The sequence below is a fragment of the Puma concolor genome, chromosome B4, assembly GCF_028749965.1.
Source record: "Puma concolor isolate L17-30 chromosome B4, mPumCon1.1.hap2, whole genome shotgun sequence".
Taxonomy (NCBI): Eukaryota; Metazoa; Chordata; class Mammalia; order Carnivora; family Felidae; genus Puma; species Puma concolor.
In genome coordinates, this window is record NC_141673.1 from 53,814,085 (window position 1) to 53,837,598 (window position 23,514).

The window sequence follows — 23,514 nt, forward strand, 5'->3', positions numbered from 1 at the left end:
CCAAGTCGGGCTCTGTGCTGAAACTCAGAGCCTGGAGCCTGCTTTGGATTCTATGTCTCCGTCTCTCTCTCTTTCTCTCTCTGTCCCTCTCCTGTTCATGTTCTCTCTCTCTCTCTCTCTCTCACCCTCCCTCCCTCAAAAATAAATAGGCATTAAAAAAAATTTAAAGTATGTTACCTTTTTAGATTGGCTTCTTTCACTTAATAATATGCATTTAAGTTTCCTCCATGTCTTTTCATGGCCTGATAGTTTGACTTTTGTTATCCCTTAAAACACTTAGTACAGTGTCTGCTATATTGAAAGTATTCAGTAAATGCTTGTTTAATTTATGAATAGAAAACTACTAGGGTCAGACACAATGTGCTTGTATTTGTTTCAAAACTCTGAGTAAAATAGATTATATTACATATAGGTCTAGGTTTAAAGAACTTCAAACATTAGAGCTATTTATAGATTTGCAAAGTCAGGAAGTCATCAAAACATCACAGATATGACTATATAACACATTCGACCCACATCTGCCTTCAAAATGGTCATTGAACGAAATGAAAATGCTTCTGGAAAACATCTACATTCTGGGCCTCTTTCAAGTGCTCCACTATTAGCATTCAGAGTATGACACCAACAAAGAAATTGTTTTCAACTTTCTCAAACCTCTTATCATTCCCAGGTCACACCATCCCTCCATGCACTACCCTCTCTGCCTTAAACTCTCTCCCACCTGACCAACTTCTACTCATCATTCAAGATCTGGTTCCAACGTCACCGTATTTACAAAGATTTTCCAAACTGCATGTTTCACCCTGCAGTGATTATTCTTACATTATCACACTAATCTGTTACATTACAATTATTAATCAGATGAGTTCAACCAAGCATGCCTTTTCCTGTTTATATCCCCAATATCTCCCGCACACGGTGGCTTGGGCCAAGGTAGAAGCTGTGGAAGTAGTTAAAAGTGGTTAAATTCAGGTTATATTTTGAGCAGAAAGCCAATATTTGGTGATATCAACTGGATGTAGTATGTAAAAGAAAGAGAGGAGTCAAGGCTGGTACTAAGGCTTTTACCCTGAGCAACTACAGGTGTGGAGTTCCAGTTACGTGATAGGGGGAAGACTATGGGAGGGGCCAAGCAGGCATTCAGACTTAACTTGAGATGTCTATAAAGCACCCAAGTGAGAGAGAGTGGATATATGAATTGGAGCTTCAAGGGAAAGATCTGTGCTCTTTAAGTTTGGAAATCATCAGTATACAAATGCTATTTAAAGCCATGAGACTAGACAAAATCTCCAAGGGGTATATATAAACAAATAAGAGAAGAGGTCCAAGGACTGAGACCTTGGGCACTTTGACTCCAACATGGGCACTCCAACAATCACAAGGAATGACCTGTGTGGTAGAAGGTACAGTTGGGGGACAACCAGGAATGCAGTTCTTGGTGTCCAGAAAGTTATACAAGGAAGTGTTTCAAGAGGGACAGAGTGATCTCTCCCAGGGAGGTTCACTGGCTTTAAGAAAGTGAAGGCCACTGACACCCTTGATTAAAATGTTTTAAAGAATAGTGGGAGCAAAAACCTCTTTGGAGTAAGGGTAAATGGAAATGGGAGGACAGACCTCCGAGTGTGAACAACTCTTTAAAGGAGTTTTGGTGTAAACACGAGCAGAGAAATGACACAGTAACTAGAGAAGAATCAAAAAAGATTTTGTTTGTTTTTTGGTATTTGTTTTAAAGATGGGAGCTATTGCAGAATTTTGGTATTAATAAGAATGATCTAGCAGAGAGGGGCGAATTGATGAATCTTTACAAAGAACCTGAATGAAGGGTGCCTGGTGGCTCAGTCGGTTGACTACCCAACTCTTGAGTTCAGCTCAGGTCATGATCTTGCAGCTTGTGAGTTCAAGCCCCGCATCAGGGCTCTGTGTCTCCACTGCAACGGCAGTGTGGAGTGTGCTTGGTATTCTCTCTCTCCCTTTCTCTCTGTTCCTCTCCCACGTGTGCTCTCTCTTTCTCTCTCTCTCTCTCTCTCTCTCTCTCCCTCCCTCAGAATAAATAAACTTAAAAAAAAGAAAGAAAGAACCTGAATGAAGTTCTAATTACATGACAATTAAGAAGTGTCCTTGTGAAGCTGAGGATTGATGGGAATCTAGGAGACAAGTGGAAGGAAGGGGCTCAGGGATGCAGACGGTAACAAGACGGAGAATGCAATATGGGCACAGGCAGCTGGGCAGGCGAAGAGATTCTCTAACTCCTCCTCATTCTTTAGTACAGTAGGAAGCTGGGCCATCAGATGACAGTGAGGAGATGGAGGAGGTGATGGAAGATTGAGGTGAGAGGAGATGTGAAGTAATTGCCTAAGACAGTGCTTCTTGAACTTCTTTTATTAAAATATATATATATATATATATAAATATATATATATATATTTATATATATATATATATATATATATGTTTATTTATTTTTGAGAGAGAGGGAAACAGAGAATCTGAAGCAGGCTCCAGGCTCTGAGCTGTCAGCACAGAGCCCAGTGCGGGGCTCAAACCCATGAACTGTGAGATCACAACCTGAGCCCAAGTAGGACACTTAACCAACTGAGCCACCCAAGTGTCCCTCTTGAACTTTTTAAAAAGTTTTTTATTTATTTTTGAGACAGAGAGTGCCAGTGGGAAAGGGGCAGAGAGAGAGAGGGACAGAGGTTCCGAAGCAGGCTCTGCCCTGCCGTGCACCAAACCCTATGCAGCTGAACTCATAGGTCAGACCAGAAGGTCATGACCTGAGCTGAACTCAGCCGCTCAACCCACCAGATGATCCTGAACTTTTTTTTTTTCAATGCAAAGTACCTTCTATATCCTAACCCAGCACATGTATATGTAAATGTAGGTATATATATATAACTGAAACAAGCGTTTCATGAAATAATATGTATCCTTATTATGTGCTATTAAGTTCTATTCTGTTCACTATATGCTGACTAATTTGGATGTAAATTTTTTTTTTTTTAATTTTTTTTTTCAACGTTTATTTATTTTTGGGACAGAGAGAGACAGAGCATGAACGGGGGAGGGTCAGAGAGAGAGGGAGACACAGAATCGGAAACAGGCTCCAGGCTCTGAGCCATCAGCCCAGAGCCCGACGCGGGGCTCGAACTCACGGACCGCGAGATCGTGACCTGGCTGAAGTCGGACGCTTAACCGACTGCGCCACCCAGGCACCCCAATGGATGTAAATTTTAAAAAATTAAAAATAAAATTAAAAAAAAAAAGTTCTATTCTGTTCCAACCTGTTTTGTTTTTTTAGTGCACAACGTGAAAAAAAAACTGGCCGAGAAAAATGGGAGAAAGAATGGGCCAGGGAGAGGCAGTAGGGCTGCAGGCAGCAGGAAAGGCCGGTGTGAGGTTACTGGGGGTGCGTTTCATATGTGCCCCGGGGGTCATGGCTGCAGAGTTTCATCCAGTCATGTTCACCTGCAAGGAGGCAGGTGTGGAGCAGGCAGCGAATTAGGTAAGCTAGGATTGGGGTTTTCCAAGCACCTGTGATGAAAGATGAAGCAAGGGGGCTACTGTGATGTCAAAGCATGGAATCCAGGCCAAGTATGGCTGTAAAATGAGGTCATGAGGGAGAGCGAGAGAAGGAAAAAAGCTGGTCAGATCAGTGGATTGAAGGTCTTGCGGGGCTTGGAAAAGTGAGGGCGTCAGAGACATTGAGCTAGAGAGGCTGTGGTTGTAGAGAAGTGGGTGCTTGAAACTGCGGTTAAGGTAAGAAAATCGGTTTGGTCAACACAGGGCCGGTATGACCGTGGGAGTGAGGACTGAAGTAAGGAAACAGACAAGATCCTGGGAGAAGAGGAGGTTAAGAAACCAAGAGCCCAGAGTGTTGAAAGGATCATTTATCTGAATACTGAAATAACCAAAAATTGTTACAGGAGTTTTAAGAAGACAATGGCAGTAAGCCAGGAGCTAAAAATATGAAAGAAATGAGGAGGAGGGACGGAAGTGGATGATGAAGCAAGTGGGGGTTGTAGAACAGTTTGATGGTAAGGATTTCAAAGATGGGAGTTTTCAGGGAGTGGAAGGAGAATGGTCGACAGGGCACAGACAGGCCCCTCCAAGCCCCCTGGTAAGAGGGCATGGAGGGAAAGTGAGAGAGGCAGGGAAGCAGGGTCCTCACACAAGAGCCAGCTTTCAACTGAGCAAAAAAGGAAAGAGACTATTCAGAGAAGTAGAGGGCCTAGGAAATCTGCAGATGACAGATTCTGAGCTCCAAGAGCACAGCAAAGTTTTCCAAAGTGGGAAGGGGTGAGAAGTGGGCCTGGTTAGCAGGTGTACAGAACCATATGACCACGAGCATCTAGGTCAGTGGCTCAAGGAAGAAAACTGAATAAATCAAATAATTTGATTCAGATACACTGCATTTACACGAATGCCAGGTCTTTTAAACTACATGATAGAGAAAACTGCTTTGATTCTGTTCTCCTTTAGAAGCATGTCACCAAAGTTGACAGTTACATTACATACTCTACCACCTATGGCCTCTCATTCTCTTTTAAACAGATTTTTCTCATTCTTTAACACTCTTTCAGCCAGAAATAAATGCAATAAATTTAACAATCTAGGTGAAGTTCACAGAGAGGAGAAACTTTTCACTTAACACTGACTCAAAGACCAAATGATTTAAATTTTCTATTATTAGGAAGTTGTTAATCAAACAAACAAATGCCAAACGAAAAAGGTTGAAGTTTGGCACCAATTAATATGTATCAGAGAAAAATCTAAACATATGACGGGTTCCCGTAGAACCACCTAATATTCACGCGAGGATATAGATGCATTCATTCCTGAATTTTCCAATTCTTCTGTCATATACTGTCAACAAATGCAACATGGGCTCCACCAACTGGACACTTCATATTACTTCAGTGTGACCCTTTAACATTGGAAAACAGTTTTCATTCATTCAATATTATTATTTATTGGGAAATATTATTTATTGATTGTCTTCTATGTTCCAGGTACTCTTCTAGATCCCTGAGATACAATAGTAAACACAAAAGATATTAAAAATCTCTGTCTTGATGAAGACTATATTTTAGTGTATAACATTTCTTATTTTGTCCACCACAATAAACTACAGGCCAAATCTGTGTAATGGATACCTTGGATAAGGCCGAACCTTCAGACTTTTAGAATTTGATGAATAAAAGCCTCAAGGGCCTTTTAATTAAAAAGTTAGCATGGGGCGCCTGGGTGGCTCAGTCGGTTAAGCGTCCGACTTCGGCTCAGGTCATGATCTCGCGGTCCGTGAATTCGAGCCCCGCGTGGAGCTCTGTGCTGACCGCTCAGAGCCTGGAGCCTGTTTCAGATTCTGTGTCTCCCTCTCTCTCTGACCCTCCCCCGTTCATGCTCTGTCTCTCTCTGTCTCAAAAAATAAATTAAAAAATTAAAAAAAAAAAGTTAGCAAAAGTCAGGTCACCTGGGTGGCTCAGTCAGTTAAGAGTCCAACTCTTGCTTTCAGTTCAGGTCATGATCTCACTGTTCGTGAGCTCAACCCCCACATCAGGCTCTGCACTGACAGTTGGAAGCCCGCCTGGGATTTTCTCTCCCTCTTTCTGTTCCTCCCCTACTTGTGCCCCTCTCTCTTACAAAAAAAAAAAAAAAATTAAGTTACCAAAAGTTTTTGTTTTTTTGAAATAGAAACATTAACTCACCTCAAAGCAAAGTGTTCTATATGGCAACAAAAACACACATCCTGTGTATCCACTATCTCTTGCATTCTTTTTAGACACTTTTATGAACTTACTATATATTCATCATTTTAAAAATTTTAGGTATTTTCACTTTGCAAAATGGTATCATGCTGTATGTGATTGGGGGATGACTTCCTTTTTCGTTTCATGTTATATTGCTAAAATTATTTATGGTGCAAATGTGCCATAGTTCATTTCATCCTTCCACTGATGAGCATTTAGGTCCTTTCCAGGTTTTTCTTTAAAAAAAATTTTTTTAGTGTTTTTATTTATTTTTGAGACAGAGAGAGACAGAGCATGAGCAGGGGAGGGGCAGAGAGAGAGTGAGACACAGAATCTGAAGCAGGCTCCAGGCTCTGAGCTGTCAGCACAGAGCCCGACGTGAAGCTTGAACTCACGGACTGCGAGATCATGACCTGAGCCGAAGTCACACGCTTCACCGATGGAGCCACCCAGGCGCCCCTCCAGGTTCTTCTTATTGTAAATAGTAGTGCCATGAGCATACTGTACATGTTCCAAGGTTATGTATTAGTGACGTTCTTAGCTATACACCTTTTGAATTGCTGAGTCACAGGGTATGTAAATGTTCAACATTTGGAGATAATGATGAGCTGTTGTTTAGAGTGACGGCAACAAATTATGTTCCCTCCAGCCATTTATAATGGATCATTTGAAATAAATCCTTGATATTTACAGATTTTTTTTTAATTTACAGATTTTTAAATTTGACAGTTAAACAGATAGAAAATGGTGCCTCACTGTGGTCTTGATCAGCACCATTAATGAGGCCAAATATGTATGTCATCATGGACTTATAAGCCACGTATAAATGCTCTTGGGTGCAACATTTCTTTGTTTTCCTCCATTCTTATGTTATGTCATGTATGCTTTCCTTTTTATTTGTAGAAATTCCCAACTTCGTCTTTAATTCTTTATTTTAAAATAATTTAAATTTACAGAAAAGTTAAGAGAAAAATATAAAGCATTTCTATCCATATTCTTCACCCACCCCGTAGCTGTTAACATTCTATCATTTACATTATTCTCATTTTCTTCTCTGTCCTCGTGTGTGTGTGTGTGTGTGTGTGTGTGTGTGTGTGTGTGATCTTTTTCTCTAAACCATTTCAGAGAGTAACTTTCAAAAAACCCATTATTCATCAATACTTTAGTATGCATTTCTTTTTTTTTAATTTTTTTACATATTTATTTATTATCGAGAGGCATTGAGAGACAGAGCATGAACATGGGAGGGGCAGAGAGAGGAGGAGACACAGAATCTGAAGCGGGCTCCAGGCTCTGAGCTGTCAGCACAGAGCCTGACGCAGGGATCGAACTCACAAACCCCAAAATCATGACCTGAGCCAAAGTCAGACGCTTAACCGACTGAGGCACCCAGGCACCCCAGTATGCATTTCTTAAAAACAAATAGTCTCCTACACAACAAATACAACCACTGAAACTGAGAGGATAGCATTACTATAACACCACCACCAAAACCACACACTCCATTAAATTTTGCTAGTTGTGCCAACAGTGTCTTTCATGCTGCATGTTGTTGTTGTGTCTCCCTAGCCTCTGATCTGGAACAGTTCCTCAGTCTTTTGTCTTTCATGACCTTGACACTTCTGAGAAGTACAGGCCAGTTACTTTCTAGAACGTCCTTCATTTTGGATCTGTCTAGTGTTTCCTCACAATTACCTCTAGGTTATACATTTGGGGCCAGGAGACCACAGAAGTGATTCTGTGTCATTCTCAGTGCATCCTATATAGAGGTACATGATGTTGATTTGTCACATTATTGGTGAAGTTAACTTTCATTAATTGATGTATTTTGTGTCTGCCAAATTTCTCTCTTATAAATTTATATAAGTATTTTGAACATATAATAATACCTAATCAATAAGCATTTGATGGTACTTTGACACCATGTAGATATCTAGCCCACGAGCATCCCTATACTGTCACCTCACTGCCTTAATCATAGCTTCCCGTTAAGTTCTGAAACCTGATACTTCAGAAGTATCTTGGCTATTTTTGACCCTTTTCTCTCCCATATAAGTTGTGAAATTAGTTTAGCAAGTTCCATAATTTTGATTGGAACGGTTCTGAACCTATAATTCAAGTTGCAGAGTATTGGCATCTTTATGATGCTGTCTTCCTTCCCATAACATGGTAAGTCTCTCCATTTATTCAGGTTCTCTTTTACATCTCTTACTAAAATTTAAAAATTTTCCATATGGAGATCTTGGAGAAATTCCTGAAAACATTTGAACAATGGGTTTTGAGAGATGGAGAGCTGAGATTTGGACAGAAAAAGAAAGAATATAAAAGTATAATCTTCACCTCACACTGGAATTGAGCCTACACTGAACTGGGCTTGGTTCAGCTCAACTTGGAAGTGAATATTGAAGTCACATCTGTACATGAGGAGTATTGAAGATTTATGGTGAAATGTGTTTGACTTTAGATACTTCAAATAGAGTTGAAGCATCTGCCACTTCCTCCTCTGCTCCTGAGGACCTGAGACCAGTGTTCAGCCTTCCCTCTTGAGAAGTCACTAGACACTAACATGAATAGAGATACTGTTAAGATCCAGGAGAAACCCAAGAAAGAAGAAGGACCGAGGGCCAGAACCTCTGTTCTTCTATGTGAAAGATCATTGTTCTGTGGAAAAGGATGGCAGCATTGAGCAATGAGGACGGTGGAAGGAAACCATGAGAAGGATTATGGGAGGAGATATTCAAGATATTCAGGACATTCAGGAAACTAGGCAACGTCCAGAAGGAAAGACCCTTGAGTAGGTATTGAGAAAGTGATGGACCACTGTTCCAGAAATAGACCACTGTCACCAACCCACCCCACTGTGAATTACCAGTCAGAGGGGTGTCCCAATCAGCAGGTAGCCACCAAGACAAAGAGATCATGAAGCAAAATCCCCTGGTTTCTGCTACTGACACCAAAGCCAGAGTGGCAAAATAAGATTTATGCAACATGGAAAGGAGATTTGCTAGTAAGTTATAAATTCAATAGTTTAATGGCAGTTTAATATCCCAACAAGATGCAAAAGCACAGTGTCCAAGAGAGTGCTATTCCACAAGGGCCAACACCATGTGGTCCCTCATGATTTGGCTTGATTCAGGTATAGACATCAGAATACTAGGGAAATCAGTGGGCTCATCGCCCCATGACACTCTTGAGAGTTGGTCATCAGGAGTTGGTAGTCATTATTCCTGGCAAGAACAGTTCAATAAGATTTAGTGAGCAGATAAAGAGTGTTAACTCATGAAAATCAAAATGCCTACCAAGATTCATGCCCTTTGTGAAGATCCACCATGACTAGGTCACAGAAATAAACCAGGGGAGTTCCACAGGCAGGGCCTCACTTACCTCAGAAAACAGTTCTGGTGTCGCTCCCTCCCCAGACAGGTAAACAATCAAAGGTCAAAAATGATTATTTCATTAGCCTGAAATTTTGAAAGTGCTAATAACTTTCCAGTAAAATTTGATAATACATGCTTGAAATGTCAAATATTAAGTCATGTAGCTTTCTGATGAGCTTTTCAACAGAATTTAGCTGAAAAATACATGCCAGGTAACTAAATATGTTTGACCAATTACATAAACCAATTAAAGGCTGCCACAATGGTTTTGCTTTTGAGTGGTATATAGGTCATTTTCCTTGACAGAAATTAGATGTGGAACTAGTTTTCCATGGAGGCAAATTCATGACAGCTCTCCTACACATCTCTACCACAGTTATTACCTTATTCTGCCAGTAACCCACTTTGTAATGTGTGGAAGAATGCAATTTACTTACGTGTTTAGATTTAGAAACTGTGAGTTATGTTATTTAATTTAAGCTTGTCAAACACAACTGCAATACGGAGATATCAATTATAGCAACTATCCTTACCATCAGAAGTTAAACCGAGATATTATAGTCAGTGGGGGTGGGGGTGGGGGAATGAGATTCAAGTAAGGAAAGGAAAAAATAAGAAATCCCAATGAATTTAATCTGAGTAGTTGAAAGATCTGAAATGATTGACAATAGAGCCAACTGATGAAATATTTCCACCTTCTGGTCATCAAATTTTTTGACATTTTGCAATTATTTATGTTTTACAAAATGTGATGTCCATGCATGTAAAGAAATTAAGATGTATTTTTAAACACATAAGAATATATGCTGTATACACTTGACAATATTATCTCCTTGGACCATGGGTGAGAAAGCTCAGAATATGTAACACATAGGAATCTCACTTGAGACCTTTATCTTTGGCTTAATAAATTCAGCTAATAACCTTTGTATACCCCTATACACATACACACACACACACACACACACACACACACACACACACACACTTTAAACATTTCAAGGCTTAGAAAGTATACTATATATGTTGAACTTGGATAAACTTGGATAGGCAAAGGTTGCTTCATTTTCATTTACCCAAAGGCACTTTCCCTTAGTAGGCAACTTACAATTCTGATTTCGTATTGTTCCATTTTCAGAGGCTTCCATTTGCTCTTTCGTGAAACAAAAAAAATGTTCTATGACCCGGGTGCCTGTGTGACTCAGTTAAGTCTCTGACTCTTGATTTGGGTTCAGGTCATGATGGGGTTCAAGCCCAGTGTTGGGCTCTGCACTGGCAGTGGTGTGGAGCCTGCTTGGGATTTTCTGTCTCTGTCTCTGTCTCTGTCTCTGTCTCTCTCTGCCCCTCCCCTGCTCTCACACACTAGCTCTCTCTGTCTCAAAATAAATGAACTTAAAAAAAATGTTCTATGGCCTCCAACTTCCCATTTAACCACCACATTCTTCCCTCCATGTCTGTCATCTTACGCAGGTTCATGGTGAAAAAGAGCAGGGACAACCTGGGATCAAACCCCAGCTCGGCTGCTGCTTAGCTGAGTGGTGCCTGTACCTCGCTTTCCTCTCCATGTATCCGTCTTTCAGAGTGTGGATATGAAATACTACATGTACAGAACACTAGTAAGTACAGCTATTCTCTTCATCACATGAGTTCTGTCCTCTGTGGATGTAATGCTGCCTCTCTCCAGCTGTATTGTTTTCTTTGCTAACTAAACAATTTGGCCTTTCCTTCTGACATGTTGCTCTCACAACCCATTTACATCTGCTATGTGACCAAATGTGCCATGAGGCTCTTTATTTTAAATTAGTAATTCTCCTTAATTGTTTCATATGTGACCTGAATTTTATTTATTTTTAATTAAAATTTTTTATTAAATTTTTTAACTTAAAAAAATTTTTAATTTTCTTTTTTTATCATTAAAAAATTTTTTTTTAATATTCATTTATTCTTGAGAGAGAGAGAGCATGAGTGAGGGAGGGGCAGAGAGAGGGAGACACAGAATCCGAAGCAGACTCCAAACTCCGAGCTGTCAGCACAGAGCCCGACGCGGGGCCCGATCCCATGAACTGGGGTCCGAACCCACGAACCGTGAGATCGTGACCTGAGCTGAAGTAGGATGCTTAACCGACTGAGCCACCCAGGTGCTTCTTTTTTAATTTTTTTCTATGATGCTAAAGGGTACAGACCATGTTTTCGATTTGTTTGGTTCTGTTCTTTCATTGAAACATAGGTGATGGTGAGATGTGCTCTGTGTGTGAGGCAGGCAAAACTTATATTCTGTCATGTGTCTGTGCTATTAGTGGAGAATATTCAATTCTACTGTAGCCAACAGGAAAAAGCTAGTAGCATGGATAAGACTCATACAATGTGTTAAATAACAATAGCAAGTAAACAAGTGGCTTGCAAGACATGAGTAGAATTCAAAAGATGTGCTGTTAAGAATTCGAAAGATAAGCTTCCGGGCTGGCAATCTGGAAGACACGTTAAAGACAGAGTGAATGAAATACGTAATTTTTAAAAAATATTTATTTTTGAAAGAGAGAGACAGCACATGCGCACAAGCAGGGGAAGGGAAGAAAGAAGTGGGGGTGGGGTGGGGGAAGAGGATCCAAAGCAGGCTCTGTGCTGACATCAGAGACCACGATGCAGGGTGTGAACTCACAAACTGGGAGATCGTGACCTGAGCCGAAGTCGGACACTTAACCAACAGAACAACCCGGGCACCCCCGTGATATTTTATTTTATTTTTTTTTATTTTTTATTTTTTAAAAATTTTTTTTTTCAACGTTTATTTATTTTTGGGACAGAGAGAGACAGAGCATGAACGGGGGAGGGGCAGAGAGAGAGGGAGACACAGAATCGGAAACAGGCTCCAGGCTCTGAGCCATCAGCCCAGAGCCCGACACGGGGCTCGAACTCACGGACCGCGAGATCGTGACCTGGCTGAAGTCGGACGCTTTAACCGACTGCGCCACCCAGGCGCCCCACCCCCGTGATATTTTAAAAGAGAGACTCAAGAGTGTTTACTCATAAAGAGAAAATAAGGGAAGGACCAAAGCAAAAGGTACAAACCAAGCCCCCTTCAGACTGACACATGTCATCTCTAAATGGGTCGGCCATTGGGAACCCATAGTGGCTTTGCATACATTCTGCCTAAGAGATAAAGGTCACGGCTGTGCAGCAAACGAGTGAGTGAACTACAGCTGTGGCCAGGCATCCTGGCCACTGTGTGTCGACTCCAGACACTTTGAGCTCGCTAAGCCCCTTTGTTCAAACTCGGCGCCAGTCTTTGGAATCACCCCATCATGAGGAGAACTGATGCGACAGAGTTGAGAAGCACTGGGATAAAGAAAGGAGAGAAGGAAAGGGAAAGGACACTGAAAGAACTGTGTGATACGGGATTCAGTCGTGTGGTCCTTCTACTCTATCCTAGGTGTATAAACTTACCCCAGATCTCTTTTCCTTGCTACTGGGTAGACGTTTTATATTGATCCAACAACCCCTGTAACGTGAGCACTTGATTTAGTCTGTGAGACTTTCTGCTCTGGCCCCTGGGAGTGTCTGGCTGGAGTGCACTAGACTCCATTACTGCCTCCGAGTAGTTTCCCACATGACATATTTTCCTTGGCACCAGACTTTCTTTTGAGAGACGAACCTGTTGGTATTCCTCTACAAATCCATCAAATTGGTGTTATGTTGCACAAGAGAGCAATAAAAGCTTTTTCCCTGCATTTTTCTGGTGAAAGAAGCTCGATACCTTGTTAATGTTTGAAGAACTAGTAATTTCATATGAAATTGCAGCCTTTCCTTCCAAGCGATTGCTAAAAGCTACATTTCCTGCTGCTACCTGGTCTCCTTTTATTTTATCATCACGGGGTTTGGGGTTGTTTGCGGGTTTGTTTTTTTTTTAAATAATTCTCAGCACACCAGTGGTGGCCATTATCCTGTCTAGGCTAGAGACAGAGCCACCCCCAAAATCAGCAGAAACCCAAGTTCATACGGACAGTGGCTACGGCCAGCACCTGAAGACCGCCCCTGCCCAGCCACATTCTTTTTCTCTCTTCTCCTCCTCCGCCTTCCCTTTTCAGCTTCTTGCATTTTTTACCACAACCCTCTATTTCCCATCTCAGGAACCACATGTAAATCCACTTGAGGCTCTACTCCGAATTCTCTCTCTGCTCTAAAAACTGAGGTTTTTTTCACTAGGCCAAGTTTGCCTCCTGGGCCTCCCAGAAAATGAGATCTCCCCTGGGAGATTCTCAGTCCTTTGTGTACCCAAGCCCCTGGCAGACTGGCCTCACTACTCAGGCAGGGCTGTATTAATCTGAATGCCACTGGTAGACAAGTCTTACCTCAAGCACCAACCTTTTACCATACGTTCGTAAAATGAAGTCTTAAGACTCAGGGGGAAAGCCTTGTAACAGGCTTATTCTGTTTGGAGAAGGAGTCAGGGGAAATTGTGGTCATTTTCCCCTCATGTCCTTCTAGTTCCCACGGTCTTACTCCTGGCTCTCTCTGGCAACGAACACCATCTTGTGTTTCCTTCAACAGAGCTTGAAGGAAAATCTCCGGTTCTTCAGAATGAAATAGCTACAAATTTTTTAAAAAGAGAAATCTTTCAGGGCAGCCTGGCTGGCTCAGTCAGTTGAACGTCTGACTTCGGCTCAGGTCATCATCACACAGTTCCTGAGTTTGAGCCCCGCATCACGCTCTGTGCTGACAGCTCAGAGCCTAGAGCTTGCTTTGGATTCTGTGTCTCCCTCTCTCTCTCTGCTCCTCCCCCACTCGCTCTCTCTCTCTCTCTCAAGAATAAATAAAACATTAAAAAAGAGTGAGAAAGAGACAGAAGTGTTTCTCCTGCTAATACCACCTGCCAGAAAAGGGTGAGGGAGAAACACCAGTCATTCCACAATCAACCTGAAGTATAAAGAACGAAGGTTTACGTTTCTTGTACGAATGTAAAGACAAGCTTTATACTTCCTACCATCCCTCTGCGTCAGCAACCAACCAACCAACCAACTAATCAACGAGCAAATAAACTGTCAAACAACAAATGGCATGCACTGGATCCTGAAACTGGGAAGCCCGGGGGAAGGGAGGCCCTTGACCTGATCTCATAAGCGCTCTTGCTCCGTTTTTCCACCGTCCTCCCGGCTCTCCTCTCTTCTGGGTATGGACTCTGGTTGCCCCCAGCAACCAGACCTGCAAGCTTTCCTGTTCACTTCCGGAGGAGTAACCCTGCTCACTCGGGGAGGGCAGTGCAAGACAAAAGTTGAGAGCTTCACACGGATTGGACCACCCCTTGACAAGGATAAAAACTATGCACTGATTGGCTTCCACCAGGGGTCCCTCAACCAATCCCTGTGGCATGGAAGATGAGATTCCCCGCTAGGGATAGGCAGCTGGAGGTGTAGGCCGTTGCACCAAAACTGAAGGGCTGCTCTACAGAGGGAACAGCCGCTTCCCAAAGAAAAATTTGAATACTATTAGGAGGATGAAAGAAAGGGAATGGATGGAGTATAGGCAACAAACCGTGTGTGCTGCACCCACGAGGTAAAATCTTTCACGGCATGTAGGTGCTCCATATATCTCTAATAAATGTTGTTTCATGAAATTTTATCAGCTTGTTTACCATAAGTCCACTATGTGCTTACTGAAAGTTATTGAAAGTCACTTATCTCCTGTTGCCTTATGGCAACACTAAGCACTTCAGTGATAAGATGGAATCAGTTCAGAGACATGAACACAATCCTGCCCCCTGCTCCTCAAATGCAAACTGTTAAGAATGACTATTTAATGTTTTGATTTAACTACTGGCTGTTGAATTCAAAGACCTGCCACTCACTTAAGAACAAGGTATTTCAGCAACTCTCAATACCTTTCTCGCTTAATCTTATTTCCATGCTGTGTTCCTTTCAAAGTTAATTTCCTGCTCTAATACCACGTGATGCAGCCTTCCCAAATTCATTTCTGAGTGTTTTCCACATTTCAAGCATACTTTTCTATCAGAGCCAAGTAGAATCAAAACTCAGGGGATATGGCCTTTTATTGTTTCATTATCATTCAACGAATCTTTCCCAGCAGTCCTCTGGGGTCTCTGCTGTATCTTTTGCCAGCTGCCGAGCAAAGGGTCTCAGTATGTTATTTTGTACTACTACTCTCTGCTCAGTTATAATGCAGGGTTGGATCAGAATATCTGCAATTTGAATTGTAGTTCCTTGACTAATTCACCATGTTTACACACATCAAAACTTCTTTCTCCGGAGAGCACGCAGCTAACTTTTAGGGTGTAGCTTCTGCCTCAATAGTAAAAGCAATGTGATTTCACAACTGGTTCCAGATACATGGTTAGAACCAGTTTTCTCTAAGGTGGCCAAAGGTTTATGATCGCCCTTGCAAACAAGACCTGTTTGAACTATAACATCTGACAGGAGCTGACTGCTAATTTCAGTTTCTTGTAAGAGCTGGGGTAGAGGTCAGGGGACAGGGATAGAAAATGTGTATTAAAATGTACCTAGAGGGCACGTGCATGGCTCAGTCGGTTAAGCGTCTGACTCTTGATTTCGGCTCAAATCATGATCTCGGAGTTTGTGGGTTTAGGCCCACATCAGGCTCTGTGCTGACAGTTCAGAGCCTTCTTGGGATCCTCTCCCTCCCTCTCTCTCTGCCCCTCACCTGTACCCTCACTCTTTCTCTTTTTCTCTCAAAATAAATAAACTTAAATTTTTTTCTTTAATAAAATTTTTTTTAATTTTAATGTTTATTTATTTTTGAGAGAGACAGAGACAGAAACAGAGACAGAGCATGAGTGGCAGAGGAGCAGAGAGCAAGGGAGACACAGAATCCAAAGCGGGCGCCAGGTTCTGAGCTGTCAGCACAGAGCCCACGCGAGGCTTAAACCCATGAACCGTGAGATCACGACCTGAGCCGAAATCAAGAGTTAGATGCTTAACCACTTAACTGACTGAGCCACCCAGGTGCCCCAGTTGAAGAAATTGTTTAAAATGTAAATTGAGCTATGGCATCCCATGGCTAAATCCCTTCAAAGGCTCACTCGTTCTGCAGCAGTGGTTCTCAGACTGTTCAACTTGCAGACCAGGATAATTGCTTTTTCATATTATAACTTACCAATGAAGATGCCAAATCTGCATGCTAAAGAAGGACAACAACAAAAAACCTATCAAAATCCTTCGATAAAAACAAAAGGATAATTTAAAACTACACACGCAATGTAATCCCAGGAAAATGGACAGTCACTTCCATTGAATAAATTTAGCTTTGTGGAAAAATTCGATACATCCTCAAAGCAGTGAGAATTTGGCCTCACATTGGCTCCAGTCTGCAGAGTCTACATGGGCAAGGCATCTGTGAGCAGGCTCCTGACTTCAGCCTCAGCCTCAGCCTTCCCAGCCTACACTCCAGCAACTCTTCACTGCGCGTAGTTCACCCACCCACCACCACCTTCTCCTTTGCTTAAGCTGCCTGCATGGTTGTGTATAGATGGACTATGCCTCCCACGGCCATGCCACTCCTTTACTTGGCTTTGTGCATCCTGCAGCACTTACAACAGGAGTTCCATCCTTGAGAACCACTTTCTTACTCCTCACATCCTCATCCCTACAGATGAGTTTAATTCAATAACACCCTGTGCAAATCGGTACCGTTATTCTGAGCATATTTATCTACATTGTGCCTGGCATAATTATCTGCCTTTTCACCTTTCTTCCACTAGATGGCAGTCTAGAAGCCAGTGGCCATGTTGGTGTGTTTTCACTTTCAGGCCCACATTACCGAGCACAGTGACTTTCAGTATAACAAGGGCATTCAAAAATGACTAAAAAACGAAGTCAATAGATAGCTATATTTCAAAGAAATATGTGATGAGGAGAAATCTAATTGTGAAGCCATTTTTAATTCTTCAAAAGAAAGGTAACATATAAATTAATTGGTCATATTTCTATTTCAGCTTTCTTGAGGTAGATGGCGCCACCTTACAAAAGTAGGACAATCGCCTTGTGGTTTTTTTTTGTTTTTTTGTTTTTTCTTTCCCTCCCACATCTCATTTTACTAACTCAAGAGGTCAGTTAAGTCTCTGCCTATTCCCTCACCCACAGATACCTTGCCACCTGGAAAAATTTAAAGATGGGAAAGTGGTGCTTATTGTTCTAGGAATTTCACGGTCAAAAAATATTTACAGATGCTAAACACATTTGTGTGTGTGTGTGTGTTAATGCATGCCTAAGTGTAATGCTTATCCCTGAAGAAAGTGTCTTTAAAAACCATCTACTGACCACAGGATAATTATTATACCCCCGGTAGTAGTTACTGTTAAAACATGTGTGCATTTTGCTGAGAAAGAAAAAGAGGTTCCTTGCCAACACTTCTCCTATCTTTCTTTTTTCACGGCCTCAGAGCTCCACTGTGAAACTGAGGATTTCCAACTCTGCTAGCTGTGTCGGAGCAAGCGAACTGCACTAACGAGCATCGTGCCACAGTATTTCCAGCCCTCACAAATACGAGGGCATACCTGAAGGAAATGACTGAAGGCAAGGGCTCTGGAATCAGATGGCTTGAGTTTAAAGCTGCACTCTTTACTTGCTGGCCAAGTGACCTTGGACAATGTACTGAAATGACGTCTTCCTCAAAAACCGTATCTGGAAAACGGGGACAAATTAGTATGCCATTCATAAGGCTTTTGTGAGGATTCGATGACATAATCTATCCAAAGTATGTAACTTGCAAATGTATTACTTTCGTTACTTGCTCTTTTCCTGTCTCCCCATATGGGACTCCAGCCTCTTAAAGAATTCCACCTGCCACAAAAATGAAGTGCGATGGCCATTTAGCTGTCCCGAAATTGCCCTGTCTCTCTCCTCTGCTCTAACTCCTTGACAACCTATCCACCCCCTTCACCTCCCAGTGTCCTCCAGGTACCTCCAGTGTCATGGGGGAGCCCCTTAGGTGCCAAACCTGATTTGAGAAAGTGATATGAAGTACCAAGACTTTGATCCTGGTACCCTAAGGTCTAATGGAGTTTTTGTAAAATAGCTCTTTCAGATGTCACTGATGATATACCATCAGCGCCACCCCACCCCCACTGGATCCCACCCAGTCCATAAGGATTGGGCTAAGGACAAAGCTAAGGAAACAACACAAAGTATCTGGAATCACCCCTTGCTTCTGCCTTTTTAGATCAAGCTAGAGGTACCAAGGGATAAATTAACTCCTAGAACATTCTTTAGTTCCCTCAAAAAATGGACATAATTTTCTGGACATACCTCACATGTCTGAACCCAACTGCTGGTGAATACAGCTTTACTCAAGAGGCAATGCTTTCCCTTGATATAAGAACATTCTTCCTTGGTTATTCCAAGCCAAACTCCTTCAAACTACTTGGAAGCTCCATATTTTCAAAGAATTATAATAAAGACAAATAGGAAGGTTCTAGGTTGGTAGTTTGGAAACTAAATTCATTTTCCCACTGAAACAGTATCAGAAGAGACAACTATGATCTCTCATATTCTAAGTCCTTGGTGAGTTCTCTTAAGGTCTGAGCCAAGTTCCTTGGTGGAAAAGATAGAAGAGGTAAGAGAAAACAGGGGTCATACCTCCTATCATGCAGATATTATTTCTTCTTGGGACTTTGGAAAAACCCCAGTCCTGGGCAGTGTGCTTCCCACTCACTACACAACCCACATACTCTCTCAGCCTCTCCCCTTGGGAGATTTCCCTTTGCAGGTTTCCCAAGGTTTTTTACTGTTACTTCTATTCGGGAAACCAGGGAAAATGTATGGTTTCTGTATACTTTTAAAGATATACAGTATGACTTGCTACTGATATTCCCCAGAAAGTCAGTGAACACAGATCTAAATCCTTTTCTCATTACACAATGCTGTCTTTATTAATTTTCCCACAAACTTTGTTCACCTGCCTCCAGACCTTGATTAGTTTGGGATATGTGGTTCCAAATCTCTCTCCTTTGGATAAAGAGGATCCTTTCCAGGGGCGCCTGAGTGGCTCAGTCAGTTGAGCATCAGACTCTTGATTTCGACTCAGGTGGTGATCTCATGGTTATAGAACTGAGCCCCATGTCGGGCTCTGCACTGATAGCATGGAGCCTGCTTGGGACTCTCTCTCTCCCTCTCTCTTGCTCTCTGCTTCTCTCTCTCTCTCTCTCTCTCTCTCTCTCCCTCCCTCCCTCCCTCACCCTCTCTCCCTCTCCCTCTCAAATAAATAAATAAACATAAAAAAAAAAGAGGGTCCTTTCCAAAGCTTCTCTTATCTTTCTTTTTTACCTAAACTCAGGGCAAATAGAAAAATAGGCTAGGACTAAGATAAAGGAAAACTAATCTTAAATTTCAGAGAAAACTCAAACAACTATCCCATGAGTATCTTCCTTTATCACAGTATTTCTTCATCAAAGTTACAAGCACCCCATGAGAACAGGCCACACAAGTGTCTGGCAGAGGTGAAAGGCAGGATGCCAGAGAAGAGGAGTTCAGTGTTGCTATTATTTCTGCTGCTACTACATCGGCTAGGGATGAGGATGATGATACTGAACCCAGGTGCTTGACATTATTTATATGCTCCCGTGAGTCCAAATAGATACTCTTATCTTCACTTTTCAGATTCAAAAATTCTAGTCCAAAGTAATAAGTGGTAAAACCAGAAGTTGAATGCTGTGCTCAGTCACCAGTAGGCTGCTGTCTGACTTGATGATAAAACCAGCCTACTGATGAAGAGAGCAGATGTTGAGTGAGGTTTGTTCTTACTACCTTCTCTTGCCCTTTCCCCTACATGTCTTGACGTTGCCTACGGTAGCAGCCAGCACTTACTACAATGCTACAGAATAAAACACTGTAAACTCAGTAGCTTAAAACAGCAATCACACGCACATGTGCAGGTCAGTTGGGGTTGGCCGATCTGTGCAAGTCGGGTTGAGGTCTGTCCCGTTCATCCTCCCCAGACCAGAGGGGCTAGCTGGAACATATTCACTTCATGGAATTGACATGAGTAAAGGAAGACAAGCCTAGCCCCATGTGCATATATCAAGCCTCTGCTTGCATCACATCTGCTGACATCCCATTGGCTAAAATAAATCTCACGGCCAAGCCCAAACTCAAACAGAGAGGTAGAGGTGAGTCACTATGAAGCCATAGCAAGGGATGTAGCATACTAATAGAGATAAAGGATTATAACCACTAATTTAACCTACACACCCAAACCGTAGATAAACAAATAAAGATGCCAAGGAGGACCTGATCAAAGATTTGGAAGGTGGCTCCCAGATCATGGAGATCTGTAGCAGCAAGGAGTAAGAGGTGAGTGGCTGAAAAAGATGGAATGGGAAATCCCTAGAAAAGAAAGTTTAAAAGAAGGGGCATGACTCATCACCGGGCTTGTTTTGCAGCTTTGGGAACCAACATATGGATTTCTGTATCTACAAGCCTTGCAAGCCTGGCACTCACAGAAATTCCAGGCACATCTAACAGGCCAGAATTGCTCATTGCCACAGACAGAAAATGAGAAAAAGAAAATACTTTCCACACTTCTCTATTCCTTTATTGTTTGTGTTCTTTGGGGTGGATTACCTCTCAACATATGTGACTAAAGTGAAGCTCCACTGAAGTGTAACACGTTAGATCTCAACAACTTGCAAAATCCAGGCTTTGTTGGTTTCCAAACACTAAGAAAATTTCACATTTCCCTGTTACTATATAAAAAATGTCAGCTGGATGAGACCATGGGCATTCAAAGGAATTCAAAGGAATAACAATATATTCGACAAACTTTAGTTGCCTGTTACAAAACACCAAAGGTAGCCAAGCATGAAACACTATTTTGTTTTCTCTCACAATGTTTATAATGATACTATGGGCCTGGCTATTTTCCCATAAGCTTTCACTGAAACTTAACTGTAAACTATTTCCTATTTGGCAAGTAAATATTTAATTACTCATCTAAAATATATATTACCCCAGGTATTCAGTGGCCGGCTTATGAGAATCACAAATGATGGCCAAAGAGTTGTATACTCAGTTTAATATCCCAAGGTATAATTTTACAGTGAAAGTGGTTGGGATAAAAACTTTGGTTTTTATAGAGGCAGCATAGTTTTCTAGAAAAATCTCTGGTCCCTGCTCTGTCATTAACTAGCTCTACCTTGGGCAACTCATTTATGTGGAATTGAAGGCTTTTAACCATCTGACGCCAACTAGCTTCTCAGGAAGTATTTTCAACTTCTCATTTGGTTCCAGCCCTCGTCCCGTCTCCTCTCCCATCTTGCTCCCTTTTCATTCCATTATTTTGCAGAGCAATTAATCCATTTCTTTGCAGAGTACCCCTTGGATAGTCTTACTCTTCACTCTCAAAGGGGTCTTCGGGGCATTTTCCAAAACAAAGTAACAACTCTCCTGATGTAAATTTTCCCCTGGTGTTAGTGTATCAAAGTCCTTATTTTTAATAGAGTAGCAAATTTTTCTTCTACTGACATCAGTACAATAGGCTTTGAATGAGCTTATTGAGTAAATGAAAAATAATTTTTTAAGTTTATTTATTTATTTTGAGAGAGAGAGAGCGCACACATGCATGAGTGGGTGCGGGGAGTGGGGGGCAGAGAGAGAATCCCAAGCAGGCTCCGCACTCGAACCGCAAGATCACGACTTGAGCTGAAATCAAGAGTCAGATGCTTAAACAACCGAGCCACCCAGGTACCCCAATAATTTTTGCTTTTATACCTATCATGTTTTGACTACCAATATGACTTAAGCATTTTTGCAAATTCTCACATAATCCTTGCTCTAACCTTACTAACAAAGAATCTGTGGGGAAAATTGGGCTCAGGGAAGTTGTTTGTTGCCAACTCAGGACTTCTGCTTCTCTGCAATTTGGAGGAGAACTTAAGATAACATTTCCCAAACTTACTTTCCCCATATCTTGAGGATTTGCCAATCACAGGTATTCTCATGAGACTGGGAAGGCAAAAGAGAAAGAGAAGCCATTATTTGACAAAAGTAGTTGCTGTCAGACGTACAGACCAGGGATCAGCAAACTTTTCCTGTGGTGGGCTAGATACTAAATATTTTAGTCTTTGCAGGCCATGGTATCTCTGTCGCAACTACTGAAGTCTGCCATTGCAATGCAAAAGCAGCCACACGTACTATATAAACACATAAGTATAGCTAAGTTCCAATAAACCCTTATTTGTGGATATCGAAATTTGAATTCCAGGTAATCATCACATGTCACAAAATATTATTCTGCTTTTGTTTTTGTCAGCCACTTAAAAGTGTAAATCCATTCTTAATCCAAACATGCAGCAGGCCAGATTTTTTCAAGGGTCGTAGTTGGCCCTTCCCATGGAGAGTCAGCAGGTAAGATTCCCAGGGGCCTCTGAATGAGCTTCTAAGATCCACCCACTTCAGTGTGTCAGGATAAAACTCTCAGAAATGGCTTCTCTGGTTCTGGTCCCCTAGCCTTTCCCATGGTTTATAGATCCTTAATTCCCTGTATTCAAACCCTTCATGCTTCATATATACAAAGTGACTTCTGCTTTAATGACCAAACTCATACTGAACAATATGAACATTTCATTGGCAGCAGTTTCAGAGAAACAGAACCTCAAAGAAGAAACTTTGGACTTTGTTCTATGATGTGAAAGAGGTTAAAGGGAGTTACAACCTCATCGCTGGTAGAAAGTGAGACTTTTTGGTACACGACATGCAGTAGCAAAATAATTCCTTGAATGTCCACTTCCAGTTGCCTGGAATTAAGTGCCTACAGGAAACTAAGTATTAAAAAAAAAAAAAATACAACTTTTGCAATAGAATGTTCTAACAAAGTTTGACGACAAAGACCATGGAGCTGTTAGGTACGCACATAATACTGCAGCTTCCAGAAGGAAAGTCTTCAAATTCTCAATTATAGTCAGAGAACCAAAAAGTTTTTAAGACTGTCCTGAAAGAAGGTTTTATTTCTTGTAGCTGCAGTGTTGAAATATCTGAAAATCAAAACCAAAGCGTGATCCGATAGTTGGCTGGATCACAATGAAAGTTGAATTCACAGCGAACTCTGTCAAGCCTAAAAGTGAGGGTGTTGACCGGGAAGGAACAGGGCAATGAGAACTGGAGCGGGACACTTGGAGATTCCAGAGGAGAGGAGAGGGCCCTGTAGTCTGGTGACTGTCACAGGCAGATGCTGAGCAGATGGCGGGTGAGACGCACACAGCCTTGTCTTTCAGGCTCCCGAGGACCACCCACAAGAGTGTTGCCGGCCGACATTGTTGGCGGTTGGCCTCTCTACGTGCCCTTCCCTATCCCATCTGACAGGTGTGAGACCTCTAATTCCCTCTATAAAAACACAAAGAATAACTTCGGTTTTCTTGAGGGAATACT

General features: G+C 41.8%; 1 long non-coding RNA gene across 1 annotated transcript; it reads left to right on the forward strand.

The window, feature by feature from the left end:
* The first annotated feature begins 3,586 nt into the window (after positions 1–3,586).
* Positions 3,587–17,856, forward strand: LOC147579077 (uncharacterized). The gene is made up of 2 exons (XR_015253130.1): positions 3,587–3,756; positions 17,534–17,856. It is a non-coding gene; the product is annotated as an uncharacterized LOC147579077 (long non-coding RNA).
* Positions 17,857–23,514: the final 5,658 nt, after the last annotated feature.